Genomic DNA, 23,932 nt, shown 5'->3' with positions numbered 1-23,932 from the left:
AATGAAGTAACATCCAAACCCTAGTTTCTATAATATTACACCTGGAACTAAAGGATATTTTAAGCCCTTTGGAACAAATTATGATTCCAAATGGCTAGCCCTGACTATGCTAGAATCATTATAACCTATGATACCATGTGGAGGACAAGAAAAATAATCATCCTCTTAACAAAATGTGTTTCTGATATCATTGAAATATTATTGAAATATTATTGCCCCTTGCCTATAAATGATGGCAAACTGTAAATAAAGATTTACTGTAAACACAGTATATACCAAAATGAATAGATGATATTTAAAAAAACCATTTGTACAAAGAAATACTACATATTAAGAAAAAGAAACTCAAATAAGTGAAGACTTTCAATTAATTTGTATGGATTGACAATAGTCCTGTTAATCTCTTAAGAAAGTATGTTTTAAATCTCTCAAAAGTTTTTTTTTTAAGATTTTTTATTTATTTATTCAGAGAGAGAGAGAGAGAGGCAGAGAGAGAAGCAGGCTCCATGCAGGGTGCCTGACATGGGACTCTATCCCGGTTCTCCAGGATCACACCCCAGGCTGCAGGCGGCGCTAAACCGCTGCACCACGGGGGCTGCCCATCTCTCAAAAGTTTTAATTATAACACAAAACTATTGAAATTTAATTATCCAGTCGGCTAAATAAAATTATTAACAAGATAATAATGTGACTATTTTTCCTTGTAAATCTTTCATATTTACCCAACAATACTGGTGAAAAGTTTTTTGCGTGTTTTGTGTGTGTGTGTGTGTGTGTGTGTGTGTGTGTGTGTGTTTGGTGAAAAGTTTAAAGCTTTGTTATAGAAATTATAGTTGCATTTCAGTTAGACACTAGGTGCAGAAAATTAAATCAACTTAGTAATATCTCCTTCAAGAATAATGTTTGAGGGACACCTGGGTGGCTCAGTGGTTGAGTGTCTACCTTTGGCTCAGGGCGTGATCCTGGGATCCTGGATCAAATTCCACATTGGGCTCCTTGCACAGAGCCTGCTTCTCCCTCTACCTATGTCTCTGCCTCTCTCTCTTGCTCTCTGTGTCTCTCATGAATAAATAAATCTTAAAAAAAAAAAGAATAATGCATGATGCATTCCTATGGATTTTTCTCATTACTAACAGTCTATTCACAGCTTCCTTTACCAAAAATTGTCAAAAAATGGGAATAACAGATAAGTAAAACAATATTAGTAAGTATAATGAAAGTTTAAGCACACCATATTTGAAGTTAGCCCTCTGAGATAATAGTCACACACAGCATTTGTTAGCTCTGTGACCTGGAAATAGGCACTCCTTGCCCAGACTTGGGTTCTCATCTGCATACAGTAGGTGTAATAGTACCCACTTTGGAGTCATTATGAGGATTGCCATAGTTGATGTAGGTGATGTGCTTCTAGGAATATCTGCCACTACACAGGAGGCAGCAATCATCGTGTTCACAAAGGCACACATAACAACATTGCCTGAATCTCAGTGGCTGGGAAAAACTGCTGATGGAAAGAAGAATAAATGAAAAGGATCTTCAAAAAAAAAAAAAAAAGTAGAAAGGGACAGAAGTTAAAATCTTTTCTGAGAGAAAAATGTGGATTTTAACTTTCAAAAACAAGCACTTGCATGTGTGTCTTTCAGTAGCAGTTGAAACCGGCAGCAGCAGAAAACAAGATAAAAATATGTTTAAGTTGGAGCTCACTCAGATTTGGTAAGTATAAAAAAATATGCTCAAATTAAGACCAAAAGCATGATAAATGGCATAACACTGGGATCATCTGCCTTGCAAAAAAGAGTAGCATTACTCTTTTAAAAAATTCATGAAATCAGGGATCCCTGGGTGGCGCAGTGGTTTAGCGCCTGCCTTTGGCCCAGGGCGCGATCCTGGAGACCCAGGATCAAATCCCACATCGGGCTCCCGGTGCATGGAGCCTGCTTCTCCCTCTGCCTGTGTCTCTGCCTCTCTCTCTCTCTCTATCATAAATAAATAAAAATTAAAAAAAAATTCATGAAATCACAAATAAGTTGAGTCTTCAGCATTATTTTAGTGATTATTCAGGTGTTTTGTTTGTTTGGTAAGGTTTTTTTCTGTAAGCATAAAATCTCAGTTGCTCCCTAATTTTTAATCTAGAGGAAATCCAAGGATATCAAGGAAGGGAGTGATGACTGAAAACATAATATTAAAAGGAAGTGTAAATGATAGGGGTGCCTGAGTGGCTCAGTAAATTGAGCATCTGACTTAGTTTAGGTTCAGGTCATGATCTCAGGGTCTTGCAATTGAGCCCTGGATAAGATACTCATGCTCAGTGAGGAGTCTCTTTGTCCCTCTCCCTCTCTTCTGGTCTTCCTCACTCTGTACCAATCACTGGCCCAAGCACTTTATAATTCTGACAACCCTACAACATAATGATAATTCTTTCCATTTTATAAGTGAAGAAATCAAGTCACAGAACTACAGTTATTTCATCTTAAAAACAATGGGGAGGAGCTGGTTTATATAATGATCCATTTCAAATATTTGAGCATTTTAAAGGATAGGAATGGCAAAAATATTTTGTAGGCTGTTTATTCTGAAGATAAGTGTATATTTCTCCTACTACACCTTAATCTTTGAAGTTGATATGGCAACAAAGAAAAATATTTTGACACTGAGAGAGCTTTCCTCTGCCTTTATAATCCAATTTCTAAAACATATTCACTGGAATAGCATTAAAGTTATGATAAAAAAAATGATGTGATTTCCTGGAGTCTCTATTTCATTATTAATAAAATGACAATGATGATGTAATTCTTATCTTTGCTCCTCTATAGGTAAGGGTCCCTGCCCCAAACTCCAGCTTCTTGCAAGATTTTTTTTTTTTCCTTTTCAAAGCAAAAACAACAACAACAAAAAAAAATGAGTTGCTCAGATATTTTTTGAATGAGATTAGCATTTAAATCAGTGGGTTTTGAGTTAAACTGTTTCATTCAATCAGTTGAAGGTCTTCATAGGAATAAAGACTAACTTCTCCCTAGCAAAGTAAAAATGGAATAAGCCCTATGGATAATGAGTTGCTGAGTTCTTGAAATGGGAGTGAACCCAATGTGTTTTTTTATTTTTAAAGATTTTATTTATTCATGAGAGACACATAAAGAGAAAGTCAGAGACAGGAAGAGAGAGAAGGCTCCATGCAGGGAGCCCAGTGTAGGACTCGATCCCGGGACTCCAGGATCATGCCCTGAGCCAGAGACACTCAACTGCTGAACCACCCAGACATCCTGAACCCAATGTCCAAGAAAGAGCAAGGAGGCCAGTTTGTCTGGAGAATAATGAGCGAGAGAAAAAGTGGTAGGAAAGCAAATCACATAAGCAATGAAGGACAAAATCATAGGGAGTTATATAAGAGAATGTCAGTATTTTGGCTCTTAATCTAAATAAGATGGAAATATTTTTAAAAGGCTTGAGCAGAAGAGTGGTATGTTCTCAGTTGGGTTCTCACCAATCATTCTGGCTACTGGGTTAAGAATCATCTTAGGAGAGTGTTTTAGTCAAAAGTCAATATTATGCATTAAGGGATTTCTTAGAAGGAATTGAGTTATACACTGTGAGGACTTACTACTCAAGTGTAAAGTTATTAAGGCAGACAGTCAAGAAGGAAAGACCAAGAGTGGTTTCCTGCCTGTGGGTACAGGCCAAGCCTTATTGTCCACAGACAGGAAAGGATGGACACAAAAGAGCTAGAACCCACAAGCATGAACTAGAACTTTCTGTCCAGAAGGTGGAAAATTTTTCATTCCCACAGAAGGCCTAAATCCTTTTAAAAAGACTTTCCACATGATTAAATTAGATACCCCAAGGGCTACCTTGTTAATTTTACATCAGTTGATTATGGACTTTAATTAATCTGCAAAAAATCATTCAAACAGCAGTAAGATTGGTGTCTGCTCAGTAACTGGGAAGAGCTGTGCTAATGCCACAATGCCACCTTTACTTCCAATCCTCTACCAACTACCATGAGACTTCTGCTCCCCGGACACCCTATCCTGAAGCATACTAGAAGAATTCTTTGAAATATAGTTTTAGTCTGCCCCCAGTTGCTAAGTCATAAAGACATCAAAGGGAGAAGGAAGAAAAGCAGAGATACCAATTATACAGTGTCACAATAATCAAGAGATTGTGGTAGCAGATTGGAAAATGTTAGAAGAAAGAAGGGTCAGGGATAGGCTGAAATAGGAATGTGAATCTTGAAGACCTCAAGACCTCTATGTTGCAGACCAGAAACATTAGAAGGTAGGGAAGATGGGGATTGTGCCATGAGCCTAGAGAATTCTGGGGCCCCAGAATTGAAGGCTTAGGACAAAGATGATCCTTGTATTTTCTGGTTTCTCATAGTGGGAAGCTTCTTGGGACTTCCCTCACTTCTCTCCAACAAGACTTTCAGCCTTAGGCTTTAGCCTGAATTCCTGGTTCCAATGCATTTAGGGTAACTAGCACAATGCTTTGTACATAGCTTTCAGTAACTACCAGTTACCGAGACTGCCTTCAAGTTCTCAAATGGTTCTACTTAGGCTTTCCTTTCCAAGTAAGTTATTATTGGTTCACCTTCCACAGAAGGAGTCATATTTTTGTTTCTCTTTAAATAGGAACATTAAAACTTCTATAAATTTTGGGGGAGCTAGAAGGTGTTAAGGTCATAGTTTCAGAGCCAATAAAATTTAATTTGAATCACAAGACTGCAGTTCTTTAGAGCTGGGCAATCTGGATGACTTACTCTTCATATATATTATCTGTCACAGGATTCTTCTGAGGTAAGAGGGAATATTATTTATGAGCCTTCAACTTATTGTAGGCTCCCAAGTTGCTTGCTTGCTTCTTTTTTTTTTCTCTCTCCCACCCCCGAAATCAGGTGAGGAGAGACACTGTCAATGGCCCCTGGAGGTGCAGTTCCTACTCTCCTTTGTAGTACTGAAGAGGTGGCTCAATGAAGCTGAAGTTTTCAGTAGGAAAAAAAAAAAGTGATTGTCCAGCTCCTGAAGTTCTTCTTTCTAATAAGTTACCTTTCTCATCTAGGATGCTCACCTGTGACAAACATTCTACTAAGGTTTCCTGTTCCCCAGTTTTTATAGATGAAGTGCCTTATGGAGTCAAGCTGCCTCTCACATTCCTTCTCCTGGTGTGCTTAATCTGGTTATGCCCTGTCAGAACACATGCAACATTGTCAGGCAGCAAATTGTGCACTGCCTAGTACATCTCTGCTCATATGTTCTTATAAGAGAAGTTCATTTCAGTATTGAACTATATGGCTGTGTGTGCATGAAGCTCTGTGTGTGTGTGTGTGTGGGGGGGTTCCTGCCTCTGTACAACATGGCACATAATTTCTTCTATTACTGTGATGACTATTGCTTCTATGCGTTTTGTAGACAACCTTTATTTCACTTTGATTTTAACAGACCATTTATTAAAAAAAACCCTGTAATGACTTAAAGTGACATTCCATATATGGTAGGATGATTGGAAGGGAAATGAAACCATGTACAACTAATTATTGCATGTTATGATTTTCTAAGCATTTTTATATGAATGCATGTAAAAGTTCAATAGTCTGATTTCTTTTTTTAAAAATAGAGACACTTAGAGTCAGAAAGGTGGAATAATTTATCCGCATGGAAACACTGTAATTCTATCTGACTCTAGGCCTATGTTCCTTCCAAGACACAGTATTCCCAACTGTAAGGAGAGGATATTTCTGCTTTATCAGTTTATCTCAGCCCCCCCACCCCCATAAAGAGCTTCTATACTACAATGCCCGTGAGTTTCCCCCATCTGAGCAACTTTTCTCTGTGGAAGTTCAGGGTAGGGCTGCAAATGATTTCATCATACACATTCCAGAATCTAAACCATATGGCTATATTCTATGTTTCTACAAACAGATCATGCTATATCCACACACCAGTAGCAGTACATGTGTGATTACACACACAGTAGTTGTTACAGTGATCCCCTTGCCCTCCACAAAGAAAACCATAACATGACATGATAGACATGTCTAGAAATCACATGTGACATCATCTACATTTTTTGCTCCTAATGTACAAGAATTATAAAAATGTAGGGTTTGTGGGAAACTTTCAAATGCAAAGTATATTTATAATAAATTATACTAATATTTTTGTACAAGTGAATAAACATTATGCTTAAAGAATGTTTCTATACCAATACCGTGCAATTTATATTTTATATTTTATATTTTCATAAATGCTCAAAGTTTCTCTACTGCTGTGGCAGCTCAATGTGCTTCCTTAGGAAAAACAAATGCTGTGATATCCTTTCAGTATATAATTTACTGCAGCATTCAAATTTGGAGTTCCCTGAATAAATACTCTCTAATGTCAGAAATATTTGTTAAAATTCTTTTAATCTTAACTAAGAAAAGGAAGAGGTCTTTTAAGAAAAAGTGAAAAACAGTTTCAATACCCACAAGGGTATTTAAGCAAAGGAAGAGGATTCTAGAAAGACCCAACCCTTGGTATGACTCACTCAGTGAATGAAACTTAACTGACCTCACCTGCAAAGGAGAAATGATAACCCAGATCCAGCAGTATCCATGATGGCTGCAAAGTAGAGAATTCTTCCAACAACATGATATATATAATATATATGGATTTTTTTCTAAATTGCCTGTTTAATGCCAGAGACAAGTTAATGGATATGGGAATAGATATTCTTGCTCAATGAAGAAGAGAAATCAACTTTTCTATGAAATATTTTCATGAAAGTATGGAATATTACACTTATAGGTCAATGTGATGGAATGAAGAATTTATCCAATAGGTATTATAACAAATACACCAAATATTACCCTTTGTTGTTTGCCTAAAAAAGATTATTTTTTCCAAGGACATGAGCAGACCAGATTTGAGTATACTTGAAAGTATTTTGCCCTCAGGAAAATTTATTTGCAGCAATATTTACATGTTTAGATAATGAATAGATGATAAATACATGAACCCTGAATAAGTTTTTGCCTACTTAATAGTAAATTGTTCTTGATAATTTAATATTTTATTACTAATGACACATTAGCAATAATTATTTAATACGCACTACTATTATAATATCATGTATTTGGTTAACATGCCATTTAACATTAAAGTGAAAATAAGTATTTGGAAGTGAAATATTTAACCAGAAACTAATTCTATGAGTTCAACATTATTTTCTTGTGTGGATGCATATACATTTATAAAAAGACCTTGTATTTTAAATGGTCAAAATATTTTCAATGGTAATTTGATGACTTAATTGTAATAGGTTCCAAAACATATGGATTACATTTCCCAGTTCCATTACAATCCCATTGGGTTTTTAAATAATGGGAAAAACCTCCTTAAAAAGAAAAAATAGAAAAGACCCAAAACATGTGAAATAACATGAATATTTCAACATATTCCATATTCAATAGGATTTGCCCTTCCCAAGTGTATAACTGACCTAAATCATAAAATTTCTGTTCAAGTACATATTTTCTTTTCATCACTGTGCTAAACATCATCTATTAGGACACAACAGCACCCAGTAATTTTCTTTTCCATCATATTTTCTTTTTTTACATAACTGAATACTGAGTTGAAAGCAAAGTCACGTGAGAAATGGAGGAAATAGACACCTCAAACTCAGCCAATTAGGTGTTTGTTTGCTTGGTTTTGTTTGTTTTTTAATAACTATTAATGGGAAGAACTAACTAGATAAGAATTGTTGCTTATTTTTTACCCCTTTGTTCCAGTTTATGTGACTAAATCTAGGAAGTGTTTTTGTGAAGTATGATTGTGCAGAATGTAAATTTTAGATTCATGCCAGGTGAAAAAGTAATACTTAAAAACTTGCTAAATTTTACCTAATTTGCAAGGGTAATCATTGGAAATCTAATCATATTTACCATGGAATATTCTCTACAGTTAAAAATCTACCCAAGTTGCCAAAAATGTGAAGACTCCTTTAATAACATGTCAAAAATAGTGTTGCTTTTTGTAATTTTGAAGCAAATATGTTTATTTTACTTTGACACTGAGAGATGAACAATTCTCCTTTATCTTCACAACATTTCATCAGAGATAACTGTTGGCTAGACACAGAATTATCCAATTTGCTCTAGTTTGCTTTCTTAAAGCTTAAACCTCTATCTTATCAAATTCCATGTAATCTTTGCGATGCTCTCATTTTTCAATTTCCAAGTTAATTTCTTGTCATCTTTGATTTATCATTGTTCTTCTCCCCTGTCAGTAACTAGCTTCAAGCCCTGTCAATGTTCTGGGCACAAGGGTTTATTTCCTTTGCATTCTTCTGTCATTCTAGTCATTGTTTTATTCCTAGATTATCTCCTTAGAGCACAACTCAAGTGCCATGATTTACCCCCATTTTAGTCTTTACCCAAGATGTTTCTGATCCTCTGAAATCTTATGTCTTAAGCCTATCAAATAATTCAAATTGAATCATCTTTTAAGACCAAGTTTCTATCACTTATCATAACCCTAGGGATTAAGAGAAGCTGGAGTGAAATACTGCCATTTCACTTATTTTGGAAGACTTAAAATCATTTTTTTTTGTTTTGTGATCCTTTAAATTTTAATATCATTCTGACTAATTATAATGAATACATATTTAGGATTTGACATTCAACTCTCTTTTTTTAGTATTTTTTACAACCTCTGCTGTACAATTTGACAGAGTTCTATCACTTAGAATTTTTGTTTTTAGCATAAAATTGACATATATGAAATAAACCCTGTTTAAAGGACTTCCGAATAAGTTTAAACAACCACATTTGTTGTCACAATCCAACAAAGTTAGAGCTTTGGCTGGCTCAGATCAATATAAAACTGCTGCTACCACCTGAGAAATACTTTGCTTCTATCCTGCCCATATTATGATTTCCTAAATTAAGGATTTACCAAAGCTACTGCTAGTAGAAAGAATAATTAAAGATCTATTGTATGTCATCTAAATCTAAAGTGAAAAGAGAAAGGTTAAATACAAATCCTCTAGATTTCTACATTTGAGAGAAAACCTAAAATGTTTTTAAAATGATCTCATAAAATTTTTACAGCTTTGTTAATATGTTCTATAACATGCTTCTAAAGCTGGGGACCCAGAACTCTGAGATCCAGTGATGGATTGTCAGGAATACTAACTGCTGAATATGTACGTCCTTGAACAATAGCCTCAAACTTGGTTATACAAATATCTAGAATTATGTGAACACAACTCCACAAATTCATTTCATTTTTTTAAAAGATTGTATCATTTACTCATGAGGGACAAAGAGAAAGAGAGAGAGAGAGAGAAAGAGAGAGAGAGAGAAAGGCAGAGACACAGGCAGAGGGAGAAGCGGGCTCCATGCAGGGAGCCCGACGTGGGACTCGATCCTGGATCTCCAGGATCAGGCCCTGGGCCGAAGGTGGCGCTAAACCACTGAGCCACCCGGGCTGCCCCACAAATTCATTTCAAATTGGAAAACTATTCCAAATAGTTTATGAACTTTCTGAGCTTTTTACTATTTTGCTGAAGCAGAAGCACCTATCACTAGGACAATAATCATAGAGGAACAAGGCAAGGCAGACATTCTATTTGACAATGTCAACAAAGAAGGACTGGCGATAGCACCTCTCATCTGCCAAAGATGTTTTTGTTTTGTTTTGTTTTTTGTTTGTTTGTTTTTTTAAACGACTTCTCTGCAAGAATCTCTGACAATGAGATTGAATTATTTGGACAGTAAATTTCTTTTACTGATAAGATTCTCTGATCATTCCAAACTTTGTTTAAAAAGTATAGCAACACAAAAGGATCAAAACACACATACACACACACATACCACATAAAGCTAAAAAGCATACATATTATTCATGTATGTATTTTTTCAACTACAATAGAAGTAGGGTTGTCTCCAGAACACAAACAATTGCCAGAATCTCTTCAAACAAATCCATAATGCAAATGAAAACATAAAAAATAAGAGGGTTTATTCAAAGATCAGGATGTTCTTCAGAATACAGTATGTGAAAATACGCTGTGTGTTATTGCATGCACACATACACATGCTCTCACACTGGAAGTCCTCAAGAACCCTTGGGCAGTATGTGCAGGCTTCACTGTATGGAAGTGTCAGCACTTGTGAATTTATTCTGCTATAGAATGAAGGATAGAACTTGGGTCATTGATGAAGCTGAGTGATGGATATAAAGTAAGATGCATCAAATGAGTGATGTGGAAAGATGTCCAGAGAAGACTTGTTAACAGAAAGGAAAGTGGTACAACTTCTTCCCTACCAAATTCTGATGAAAAAATGTAAGATGTGCATTATTTCTGGAGCATTTATTATGAGTTAATTAGAAGATGTTGAGTGGAAATGAATAGTGAATAACTCAAAGGGATTTATAATCATAACTTGGAGCCTCGCTTCGAATACTGATGTTCGGCAAGACCAGTCCCAAAGGAAACAGGGGCAGGGGGAATATAAGTTGTCACTGTGATGAAATGAAATAGTTGCAACTGCAGATGGATTATTAACTAATATTGACTCTTGCTCTGAAAGCTGTCAGAGCTTTGCTATGCAGCACTGAAACAGCTGGGAATGTTCTGTCAAGAAGCCACTGGAAGAAACATTCTAGTTGGGTTGAAATACAAAAGCTAGATATTGGCTAAGGATATAAGAGACAAGTTTGCTTCTGGGTCTGACAAAATGAAAACACCACTTTTTAGGTTTATTGTAAGAGATTTGCTTCTTTGATTTATTTAGCATTTGCAAGTTGTTTATTGCAAATTGCAAATAATTAACATTTATTAAGCACTTGCAAAGTGATAGGCACATTAGTATCTCAGCAACTGACAGATAACACACCAATCCTGCTTTTATGGAAATTGCAATCTAGAAAACAATGAGGTGATCTTTTAACATTTTCTATTAAAAATGGCAAAAAAAAGAGAGACTATACTATCAAGGATAACTTCTATAGTTCGTTATTAGAGAAGTTTCTCTGAACTTATAGAATACCCAAAACCATGAGGAGGAAGTAGAGTGTCCTCTCCTGAGTAGGAAGCTGGCTCTGGGTGTTGCTTCTGCGGCTGCCCTTTGCCATTGATGATCTTTCTTCCCTCCTTTGGAAGTGCAAGAGGGACGGGAAATCATCTCAATGGGGGGAAAAAAGGGGAGGGAGAGCCTCCTTGGTTAGGAGAGGCTAACTGCTGTGAAATACACCTAAAGATTTAGGGGTTCAACTTGTTTTTAGGGGTTCAACTTAATGAAATTTCATATGTCATTTCAATCTGAGACAAGTAGTTTGTGTAAGGGACTTGATTTCATCCATGGTGACATTCTTGCCCTGGACTCCTTTTGTTTGCTGTTCTACCATCCCATAGGGTCTCACTGTCATCAACGGTGAGCAAGTAGAAGGCGTCAAACAGTGAAGAAGGCAAATCCACTTTGTGAAAGCCGTTGTCCCAAAGTGGCACACACCACTTTTCCTTTCATTCAATTGACTAACGACCAGGGATGCTTGGGTGGCTCAGTGGTTAAACACCTGCCTTTGGCTCAGGGCATGATCCTGGGATCCAGAATCGACTCCAGCATTGGGCTGCCTATGGGGAGTCTGCTTTTCCCTCTCCCTATGTCTCTGCTTCTCTCTCTCTGTGTCTCTCATGAATGAATAAATCTTAAAAAAGATTGACTAATGACCAGTCCGACTAGTACAATGACTAGTACAATTACTACACATAGTAATAAGGGGGTATAAAGGTAGAAAATGCAATAACTGGTTTGGCAACTATCTTCTAGCTATAACTTTATGGTATGAATAAAGAGACCAGATTTTGGTGAACAGTTAGACATATCTACAGTAAAAGCAAAATGGAAAACATCACCTATGAAGCAAACTTGTACTTGGGCTGTTAATTACTCATAAAGTATTAATAAAAATTTTACTTTAAAAAGCTTGAAAATATTTGATGTGCAAAAATATTGTTCAGTGTTCTGGCCAGGTTTAGTCTTGTTGCAAAGAATACATTTCCTTAAGTGAATATCTGGTTGAAAATTTGGATCATGGTGGTCTTCCTCAAACAAGGATAATTCCAGCACAGGAATGACTGGCTGTTCAAGAAAGGAATTTTGAAACTACATTGAATTGTAGTAACATGAGCAGAAACCAAATGATTATAAAATTTGTAATATCAAACACAATCCCTAGTCTCATTTGAGAATTTCCTAGTTTGTTGAGGACAATAATAGGTTTCTAATCCAAAGTATTTGGTATTAGACACTTCTAGATCATCAATATCATACTATATTGTAAACAGATGATTTTTTAATTGTGGGATGAAGTAAGGAGAACAGTTGGGAAGACCACATTACAGAGGGTAAATAATATGTCTAGAGTTAGATCCTAGTTCCCTGACTTCAAGTTCCCTGAAACCTACAGTAAACGCACCTCTTTGCCATTCCATCTTCTCTTTTAATCTTGTAGGTCTGTTTAAAATACTCATCTTCATAAATATATCTAGCCAAGCTCTCATAGATAAATTAAAAATCTACATGGAATAGAAGTACATACAAGTAGAAGAATAAACAAAATTTCTATTTTGGTAGATGGTATCATTCCATTGTATAGGTGCTAACTTTTTTTTTTTTTTTGAGGAAAAAATGTCCTTGGACTGAACATTTAAAAAGTAAAAATCATGATGAGTTGACTATTTATCCCCTGTCCCCTCTCCATCCACTTTCATATTTACAGTTTGGCATAGTCTTATGATCCCATAATCTTTTCCTGGACAATGAGACATGAGTAGAAGTCAGCCATGAACTCTCTAGAACAGGTACTTTCTTAATAAAAAGAGACAGGTACAGCTAGAAAAAGCCAAAAGTTCTCTACTTTTTTCCACCTTCTTGCTTTAAATTTGTATTAGTTTGCTAGGGCTGCCATAACAAAGTATTACAAACTGGTTGCCTTGAGCAATAAAAATTTAATGTTTCACTGTTCTGAAGGGTTGGTAATGTTGAAATCAAGGTTACCTGCAGGGTTGATTCCTTCTGAAGTCTGTGAGGGAAAGGATCTGTCCCAGGTCTCTCTCTTTGGCTTACAGACCACTGTCTTCTCCCCATGTCTTGTCATGTTATCTTCTTTCCATGTATCTGCCTCTGTGTCCAAAGTTCTTTTTTTTTTTTTTTTTTGGTAAGGATACCAGGCATATTGGATTAGTCCTTAATCTCTAAAAAATTCTATCTTTAAATGGTCACAGTTGGAGGTACTTATAGTTAAGACTCCAAGGATACCATTCAGCCCCCATGACAGAACTGAAATATGATGTCAAGTTAGAGGAACCATCTTGCAACAATGAGGCAACCTGTAGGAGAATGAAGTCCAACAACACAATAGGATATGGGTGGAGGCCAGAAAGATAGATAGGGTAAAAGTCACTGTTGATCCTAGAGAGCACCAGCCCACCCCTACCTAACTCAGAATAACAATTTCTCTAAAATGCATTTCCATAGTGAAAGAAAAAATACACCAATGATTTGTTAAAATTTAAACATTCAGAAACTTTGGGAAGATTTAAGAATTTAAGATTAGTACCATCTAAGGCATATTTTACCTTATGTTTATTACATTTAAATATGCTAATCTGAACAAGGAAAATCTTATTTTAAATTAACAATTGATTTATATTTTCACATTACTTAATTATAAAAATGCTTTATAAAAGTGATTATTTTTAGGCATCTTGATTGCTGAAGAATCTGAATAGAACATATCCAGACAGTAATTGATACTCTAATTTCTTCATTTTCAAATAGAACCAAAATACTTTGTTTCTATAAAAATCGACTCTGGGAATATTGTCTTTTAGTGGTTTGTAAATAATTCAGTTAATGACATTAAATTATGTCCCTCTGAATGCTTTCACTCCTATTTATATTTTTTCTAAGTCCTACTCCTCGAAGGTCTTATTTTTTTATATATCAATATTTAACTTGGTCCGCATAACTATGATAGACAAGGCAGTATCATTGTCTAGTAATGTTGGAGTAGAAATTTTCAATTCCATAGCATGCTTATTATTTTGATGATGTTATCTATGATGTCTGTGATGCCTGTATTTTAACCACTAGACTTAATGTTCTGTATTAAATCCCCATGGTATACACTCAAATCTGTTTCATCAGTTCTAAAACAGAACACTTGCTGTCTAATTGAGTCATGTTTGCATTTCCAGCTGTGTGTAGGCAGCTCGCCACATTCTTTTCTATTCATATAAACAGACTATTGCAATTATGTAAACAGCATAACTTTTAAATGCTCATTATGTTCCATTAGATCTATTTACTAGACTCATATAATCTCAAGACATCAAAATTTGAAAGATAGGATATTAGATTAGGATAGTATTCTCTGACTGGCCAACAATGTATATACCTAAGTTTTATACAAGGAAGAGGAAGCAGAAATCCATTTTTATTAAGGAATACCTGAGGAACTGTAGCAATGAAAGATTGCATTTATAGATGAGCCATTTCCATGGGAGTCAGTCTGACAGATCAAATAGAATTTGATATAAACTAGGATAAACGTGTGACTTAAGGATTCATGGTTGAATTTGCATAAATGTATCAGCTATCAAGTTTCTGAGTTTAAAGAATACTTAAACCAATAGGCGACATTTAGAATTTTTATTTTAGGAAGAAGTAGAAATTCCTCTTCCCCATAATATTTCTTTTTGGTTCAAAAGAGGGCAGTACTTTTTATTCCTCTCACTCACTTGGCTAAACGGGATTGATATATAATGAGGTGTTTGTTTAGGGGAGGAGAAATGGTCCAATGGATAGAAACAAGGTGAAAGTGCTTTAGAGAAAATAAAATGTTTTTTATCAAATTTCTATGAACAGTAACTAATGAATGATCCAATTCTTGATGCTGAAATAATACTATAGAATAAGTCTTTTTAAATTGAATGATGAATTAATGCTATGTACATTTAATTGCATTCAAAGAGTTTGAAATCATACATTTACAGTATAAAAATAATTATAATGATAAAATCCCTCAATAATTACATAATCATGCTATCGTATAGATGGAAAGAATCTTGCATATCACGAAAACACCTTCCCTTTCAACTCCGAAATCTCTCGTGTTTCCTCCAATAAGAAATCAGGAAGGTTCCTTTGAATTTTCCAGTCAGGAAGGATTTCACTGTAATTGCAGGGCTACAGGATTCATTTCTAAAAAAATCTATTTGTAATATAGATTAGCTTAATAAAATCTGCTTTTCCTTAATTATCACTAGGTTTACTTTGTTCCATCTTCCACTAGTTCACAGAATAAATTTAATCTGTCTCCAAAACACAGTACACTAACCCAATGTCTTTATTCCCTGTTTGACTTTATGACCCTGGAGGGCAGAAACACTGCTGATTTACCAACCTGTTGTCTTAACCAAGCCTATGATAGCTGTTCAATTATTTGTGTAATTAAAAATGAAAAGGTTCTTTGAATAATACTCTATAGTATGATCATAACCACATAGCTACACACCATCTCAACTTATGAGAACTATTTACTGCATTAACTGTATTTTTCAAAATTCTGTTTAATGTTAGATGAAATCTCTGTCTCCCCTTTTCTCTCCTTTAAATTTGATGCCCTTAATCTTATTTGTATTAATTTGGTTTTCCTGTTTCTAAACTACTTTAAATATTCTAAGAAGTTCTGAATTTTAACTTAATTGTAGCTAAATAAAAGATATCTTTGGGAGAGGTACAGCTATTTTGAAGGTCTATAGCCCTGAAGGCTGGCACAGTAACCACTAGGCAAATGGGACTAGTGAGCACTTGAAGTGCAACTATTTCAAACTGAGATGTGCTATAGGCGTAAAATGCACACTAGATTGTAAAGACAAAAGAGAAATTAATTTTTATATTGAATACATCTTCAAATGAAGATTTCTTAGGCATATGGGGTAAATAAATTAATCGTACTTGTTTCTTTTTACTTTAATGTGGCATTTAGCAATTACACATTACATTTTAATTGGGTAATCCCACTTTCGAAGAATTATTGATAATACTTTACATGGAGAAATAGTCATGATCTGCATTCATAATTCTTGTTTTGGCTTACAATAACGCTATTAAGAAATATCTGTCTTCCATTAGATGTTAACTTAAAGGAAGTCTCTCCTTTGATTGTCTAGTTACATGTCAGCAGTGCTAACAGATTAAGTCTGTTTTAATCTTTTCTCTAGACTGAACTTTTCAATTGTCTCAATGATTTTAAGTGGCCTTTTATTAGACAACAGATAGGAGCACTTTTGTAAGGCTCTTTTTTCCTTCTGTTACATTCAGCATTTGTATCAACCATTTGTTAATCCTTTAAATTTGTTTTTGTAAATGATATTTGAGACTTTGTTATCCGTTCATTGTTTTTCTTTTTAAATATAAAATACACTGTACCAAGCATAGGTCTTAATTTCATCATGTGAGTGTCATAAATATCATTTATTAGGAAATGATTATTAGGAAACAAAATATTGCCACTATGAAAGAAAATACATGTTTCTTGTTTAATAGTTGCCATGTCAAAAACTATGTTTAAGGTCAATGTTAAATCTGTTACTAATGTAAGGGCAATGTGAAGGCAAAGGCAGGACAGTACTATTTTCCCAATGTTCTATTACATTAAATAGAATTTCAAATGACCTCACTGTGTCAACCACTTTAGAAATAAGCAGAAATTCTTAAATGCATTTAATATTTAATTTCCAATTATTCTTTTAAAAGAACCATATCCTCAGTTCTAAATTTTCTGGTTCATAAGTCAAGCAAGAATAATGAAGTGTTGCTGCCAAACTAAATTCTTTCAGAAATCCAGCAATAGAGCAAGAATTTTCTTTTAGGGAATCAATCTGCAAGAATAAGAATTGCCCTAAGACTCAACTTGGTCATGCAGTTACTACTTGGGACAGAATGGCATTCTAGGGCAATTCATAGAGTTCTTCCTAACTCAACATAAACTATTAGATAAATATTTTCCGAATAAAGTCTAAAAATACATTGTGAACATGTACCAAGGCTATATTTATTCTATCAGACAGCTAAAATAGTTGTTAATATGTCCCCCTATGATACTGAGCACTTGGTAAATTCAGATCAAAGAAAAAGTCTTCTTCTGACAACATTTTAAAACATATAATCAGTATGCAACATAAGCAAAAGTTGAGATATACCAGATGCTTGAAAATAAAGTTTGTTTATACCTGGCGCTAATAATGACAGCCCCCCCCCAAAAAAAACATAAAAATAATAATGACAGTCCCATTAAATTAGATTCCTTTCTTTTTTCCTCTCTCAGTCCTTACAATTTCCAAAATTATGTTTTTATTATTGTGTGTCTTGTTTCTCATTCCCATTATTCTTTCACTTCATTTAAATTTCAAACGATTTAACTTTAGATAAAAGTCAAGGCTAGCCTACACTTCTCTCCACATTTACTTTACTTATTGGCATCCATTACATTTATATACTTTCATTCCTGGGATGATTTTTCCTAGAAATCACTGTTTAATTTCATATAACTTGGCTCCAATAAATATTGCAGCAGCTGAAAAACATGACATCTAAAAACATTGCCAGAAACCACGTAATTAAAAATTGTAGTTATGTATTTACACACATACACACATGCAGAACCATGAAGTTCCCTTTCAATGACTTTTCTACCAAATGTGAAAGGTAAAAAAAAAATTGGTGGGGATAAGGTTAAGTATATATAGAGTGACTTTCATAAACAGATGAATTCTTAAATTTGAGAAGCATAGCAAAAGTAGAGAAAAATGTTTTATCCATTCCTGGAGGGCATTTCTTTCTGGTCTTCCTAAGAGTAGAGAGTTTTATAAAATAGAGCAATTTTTAGCTAAATATCAATAGGGAAGTTCAGCTTATATATATAACCCTCACATGATGGTACTTACTTCAACATGGGAATCAACTCCTTTATTTTTTAAAATTTTTATTTAATTTGAGAGAGAGAGAGAGAAGAGAGAAAGCAAGAGAGCAGGACGAGGGGTAGAGGGAGAAAAATCTCAAGCAGACTATACCCTGAGCACAGAGCCCAATGACAGAATCAGATCCTAGGACCCTGAGATAACCTGAGCTGAAATCAAGAGTTCGATGCTTAACTAACTGAGCCACCAAGATACCCTGGCAATCAATTTCTTTAAAACACCTCATTTATATTGTCCTCAAGGTGGATACCTTCCAGAAGTATAGTTACTTATGTCTTACTTAGATCTCTCTCCATAATGTCAATGTAACAGTTTTTGATCAAACTTTCTCACATCATGTATGAAAGAAAAAACTGTTTGAGAAAGTAAATATTAACTTTTTTTCATTTTCAACCAGTTATGCATTATTATAATGTTATTGTGTTATGTTCAGATAGTTAAAATGTAACAAAACATTTCTAAATTTCTCACCATAAATTTGATGTTTGACTTTCCATCACTCTATTATTTTATAAATGCTTTCCATTATACCAGTATTTTCTTTCTACACCATCATTTAAAATTGCAGGTGAGGAAAAAGAAAAATAAACAAAAATACTGTGAGAGGTGCCTGGGTGGTTCAGTTGGTTAAGTGTTGTACTCTTGGTTTCAGCTCAGGTCATGATCTCATGAGTCGTGGAATCAAGCCCATCAGGCTCTGCACTCAGCAGTGAGTCTGCTTGGAATTCTCTCTCTGCTCTCCCTCTGTCCTTCCCCCCATTTGAAAGCTCTCTCTAAATAAATCCATCTTAAAAAAAGAAAACAAAAACTGATACACGTTCTGTTTCTAACTATGAACAACAACAACAACAACAACAACAAAAAACAGAATTGACTATTTTTTGTTCCTAAAACCTAAATGACAAGCATTTGGGAAAACTGGATCCTTGTCCTAAAGAAACTAGGTCAGCTGCTTGAAAGAATATTATTGGCACTTAAGTATTCAACATCACAATTTGATGCTTCTTTCAATAAAGACAACTTAGTAGCATGGAATGCTGTCCTCTAACCTTTATTTTATGGACTTTGGGCATGTATTTACAAGCCACTGCATAAACATTATTAGGTATATTTAATCAAAGATGGATTCCTTAATATAAAACACTTTGGTTTATGTTTTCCATGAGTTTCAAATTCTCTAAGGACTTAGTCTACAAAAAACAAAAAAACAAAAACAAAAACAAAAACAACAAAAACCAAAACAAAAAGCCCAAAATTGTGTTTTCCTAATATGTAAGGTATTCAGGTCATTGGGTTGGGCATGTCTTCTTTCTTTTTTTTTTTTTCTTTTTTTTTTCTTTTTTTTTGTTTTTGGTCTAGCCTTTGTATTCACTGAGGTTCCCAGTAGCTACTGTAGTTAAGAAAAAGTTTTCCCCACTACAAATCAGCTACTAAGAAAGAAATAAAAATTATATCCAAAGGGTTTTTATCATCAGAATGTTTTCTCTCCAGAAACTAGAAAATGCCACTCTGTAGTAAACTGTGATAATCAGGATAGACACATAAGTACATACTCTAGTAGTAAAATCTTACCTATCTATGTGGAATGCATAAGATATTCTCAATTTTCATTTTTAAGGAATTCTCTCAGGATACAGGTTACAATTATCCTGAAGGTAAACAGTAATCACATCAAATTACAACTGGTATATTTGACAAAGATTGGAATTTATATGAGTCAGTAGAGAAAAATGGGATTCATTTTAGTTAGCTCAGAGTGCCAAGCTTATAGCTAACAATCAACATTTGCAAAATTGAATTAATAATAAGTGAAACTGTGTCATGTGATATCTCAAAAGAAGTCTTTCTTCCCTTTGTGAGAGCAGTCGTATTCCACTACAACCCCATAATCTAGTTCACTTTCTTCTTTCAAAAGAGAACATTAGCATTGTTTGTTTGTTTGTTTTTTCATCAGGAATACACAAAAAAGTTAAAAGGATAACAGCCTACAATGCTACAGACTGACTGTGTGTCCCCCAAAATTCATCCCTAATGTGATGCTATTTGAACATGGGAATTCTGTGAACTGATAAGGTCATGAAGCCAGAGCTCTCATAAATTGGAGTAGGGCCCTTATAAAATAGATCCCAGAGATCTCCCTCACCTGCTTCTGTCATGTGAGGACACAGCAAAAATGAAAAGATGCTGTTTGTGAATCAGGAAGTGGGTCCTAACCAGACACAGAATCTGCCAGTGCTTTGATCTTGGACTTCCCAGTTTCCAGGACAATGAGAAATAAATGTCTGTTGTTTATAAGCCATCCAGTTTATGGTAGTTAGTTATAGTGGCTGGAATGGACTAAGATACACAATACTGGCATAATATTTTTGCATGAACACCAAGATCTTATTGCTAATAGAGAGCAAACCCTCAAACCAAAGTTAATTGTGTTTGGCTAGTTCACTGAAGTTGGAATATTGGAAAAGATTTTTAACAGCAAAAATATTTCAGCTTTGGCTTTATCTTGCATTAGCTTCCTCTTTCTAAAGTATGGCTTTATAAAGTAAATATATTTTCTACAATGAACATGTATTATGTTTATAAAATTTTTTAAACTAGGATAAATAGTTTATTATATTTACCAAGTATTGCCAGGACAGGCATTAGTTAGGCATTGCCAAGAGAGGCATTAGTTGAAATGTAAGAACAATTATTTCAGGTCCTCTGAGAAATAATTAGGGAAGAGTAATGGGATTTTAGAGCTATAACCAATTATTTTCTAATGCACTTTCATTAATTTAACATGTTGAAATGATTAAACTGAAGAAGCATTATACTGAAAATCTGTTACTAAACTTGAATAAAATCAATCCTATAGTTTTCCAATTTTATTTGTTTTCTTATATTTAAGGTTTGTAGTTTGCATTCTACTTACATGCTTACTTGGTCAAATTCCTTTTTACTAACCTATTCCTCTAATCTATCATCTAATCAATACAACAATCCATTTGTAATTTCCTGTTCCTTCATTTATTTATTTGTTTGGTTGTTCAGACAACTAATATTCATTAAATGCTTAATATATGCCATGTTGTGTACTTCAGTATATTACCTACTTGAGATAAGACTTCTCATCCTACTACCTCTTCCTAAACTCAGTTGTCTTTACTTTTCTGGAAAGCTTGATTGTCCACTATTTTAATCAACATACAAATCTTTGATGACTAACTGTAAGTGGCACAATGTAGATTTGTACAGAGCGTGTCTTATACAACATCTGGTCAACCTGGATCCTTAAGTTACTATAGACCTGGTTTACCACAGCTCTAAAAATCCATTAAATACTTTTCCCATCTTTTTCCACTTACTAATACTTGTTTCACTTGTTTGGTTTCTTATTATAATAGGAGCTGGTCTCAATTTCTAAGATTTTGGAGGGAGATCCTGCAAGAGGAGGAGCACACCAACTACTCCTCTTCCCAAACAGTCTCTTCCGCAAAAGTTCATACTTTCTATATAATTTATCTTCTTTTGTCAAAGCTGTGTTTTCACCTCTAGGATATATTTGCACCTTAGCAACCTTTTTACCTATTTTTTGTTGTTTTTTTCACAAACTACAATGTGATTAACAAGAATCACAGAAGCACAATTCAGAAGCACAAATACTTTATGTGTAAAAATAGAAGCTTATTAAAACAATTATACAAAGCAGGTGATAATATAGCATTGTCCCTGATAGAAGTATGCCTGAACCTTACCCCAATTTCCTAGGCTCACGAAGTATGTAAAACTTTTGATCAGTCTATTTCCCTGCAATGAGAATTCTAGTAGTAGGAACAATTCTTTCATCATGATTCTCTCACCTCAACTTGACTGTGCAAATACTAGCGACTCTGGCTATAGACTAACCTGTTGGTTAAGTGCAAAAAATTGTGTTTAGCTATGTTCTGTATGCATACTGACTGATTTTTATTCCAGCCACTAGCCTCTGCCTCTCAAGGTTCAGATCCTCCAAAATGGCCCCCTCTGTGTGTTTTTAACTTATTTCTCTGCACTTTATAAGTTCCCAACTCCAAACTTATTTTCTTCTTCTGACTTAGATAGAAGGTAAATCTCTCAGGCACCAGGCTCAAAAATTATTCTAGCTTTTATTCTTTCAACCAATGTTTCTTGTCAAATGACAGTAGGTAAAATGATAAAGTTCTGTTTTACTCAATTGATTCTTTCTTTCCACACCTACTACTTCTTTAACCTTGAAATGATTTTAGAGTTGTAGTTAAATGTACATGGGCCAGAGCTCAACTCCTTGGAATTAAAACTATTGTAGCCCCTTAACTCTACTTGTGATATTAGTCTAATCTCTTAATTTCTCTGCATCTATGCTTATAAAATGTCAATTAAAAAAAAACATGCCGGGATCCCTGGGTGGTGCAGCCATTTGGCGCCTGCCTTTGGCCCAGGGCACGATCCTGGAGACCCAGGATCGAATCCCACGTCCGGCTCCCGGGGCATGGAGCCTGCTTCTCCCTCTGCCTATGTCTCTGCCTCTCTCTCTCTCTCTGTGACTATCATAAATAAATAAAAATTAAAAAAAATAAAAATAAAAAAAATAAAAAAAACATGCCAACATGATGTGCTTGTTAGGAGGAATAAATATGTTAATACATGTAAATTATTTAAGCCATGTACAGAGTATAGCTCAAAAATAAACTGTAATTATGGCAGTATCTTAAAAGTTTTCCAACTTCAGCCTTTTGTTCATTATTCATTTTAAATCCAGCATATTTTTCCAACTCCTATTTCTAAAGCATTTATACAGTTATGTAACTTTTTATCTTAAATGTTCACAATTCTTACATTGGCAACTGATATGACAAAAAAATTTTAATCTGATTTTCCAAAGATTAGCCATCCTCATCTTTCTAACTCTTCTAGGGTCTAGTACACATGCTAATTATTTGCCTAATTAATGCACTGATATGTTTTTCTAAATACTTTTTGGAATAATATGAAACAAATTTATATATATATGCTTTCAGGTTATAGTGATCAAAAATGCATGTCTAGATGTAAATTTAAAATATTTTAGGACAATATATCAATAAAGAATTTAAGAGACAAAAATAAGGCAAAATTTATATAGCTATTTGTAGTTCTCATTGTAATTTGATACATTGACAATAATTATCTTTGTGGAACTCATAATAGTTTTAGTAATAAATCAGTAGTTTAACTCCTTAGCAACCAGAAGATTACCTTCTCAGCTCCCATTAAGACAAGTGACTTTTCCACCACCATGAATGGTCTCCATCAAACAGAGTGGTGGTCTTGATAATATGAACAAATATATGTAAACAAGGTCTCTAAAAATCAAAGAATTAATGATTATAGATCATGTATTAAAAAATTAAAAACAAAAAATAAAAACAAAAAAAATAAAAAAAATTAAAAACTGTTTATAACAATTCTGTATAATTTCACATCAAACTTAACTAGAAATTATTAATATTTTAAAGTATTAATACTATGTTTACTTAAATGCTGAATCATTTAGGACTAAAGCATACTGATGTCTCTACTTACTTGGCAATACATAAAAAATATAAAATAGTTTGATAGATATGAAAGATGGATACAGGAATAGCCTGATGAAACAAGTACAATAAAAATATTAATTGTAGAATCTAGCTTGTATATCATTATATGAAAGAAATTTGTAGTGATATTACAATTTTTCTATATTTGAACTTTTTCATAATAAAATGTTAGACAAAACAGTAATTCTAATGTTATCTATAGAGAACATTAATGATTGTAATTGAGTTGTTTCAGAGGAAAAATCCCTCATATACCTAAGAAAACATGAGGCACAAAAACTCTAATTTGGGTTTATGTTAAATTTATCTGAATGTTGCTGTAATTTTAA

The 23,932-nt window shown here is 34.2% G+C and overlaps 1 long non-coding RNA gene and 1 other non-coding gene across 3 annotated transcripts in view; one reads left to right on the top strand and one right to left on the bottom strand.

Annotated features, from left to right (window-relative positions):
• The window catches only part of LOC129502100 (uncharacterized), a 102,687-nt gene that overhangs the window by 27,926 nt on the left and 50,829 nt on the right, over window positions 1–23,932 (bottom strand). The window lies entirely within an intron of this gene.
• Window positions 10,961–11,173, top strand: LOC129502271 (small nucleolar RNA U3). Its single transcript, XR_008662923.1, has one exon. It is a non-coding gene; the product is annotated as a small nucleolar RNA U3 (small nucleolar RNA).

The sequence above is a fragment of the Nyctereutes procyonoides genome, unplaced genomic scaffold (genome assembly GCF_905146905.1).
Source record: "Nyctereutes procyonoides isolate TBG_1078 unplaced genomic scaffold, NYPRO_anot_genome, whole genome shotgun sequence".
NCBI lineage: Eukaryota > Metazoa > Chordata > Mammalia > Carnivora > Canidae > Nyctereutes > Nyctereutes procyonoides.
The sequence above is the reverse complement of the archived record's forward strand: the minus strand, read 5'-3'. Positions and strand labels throughout refer to the sequence as shown.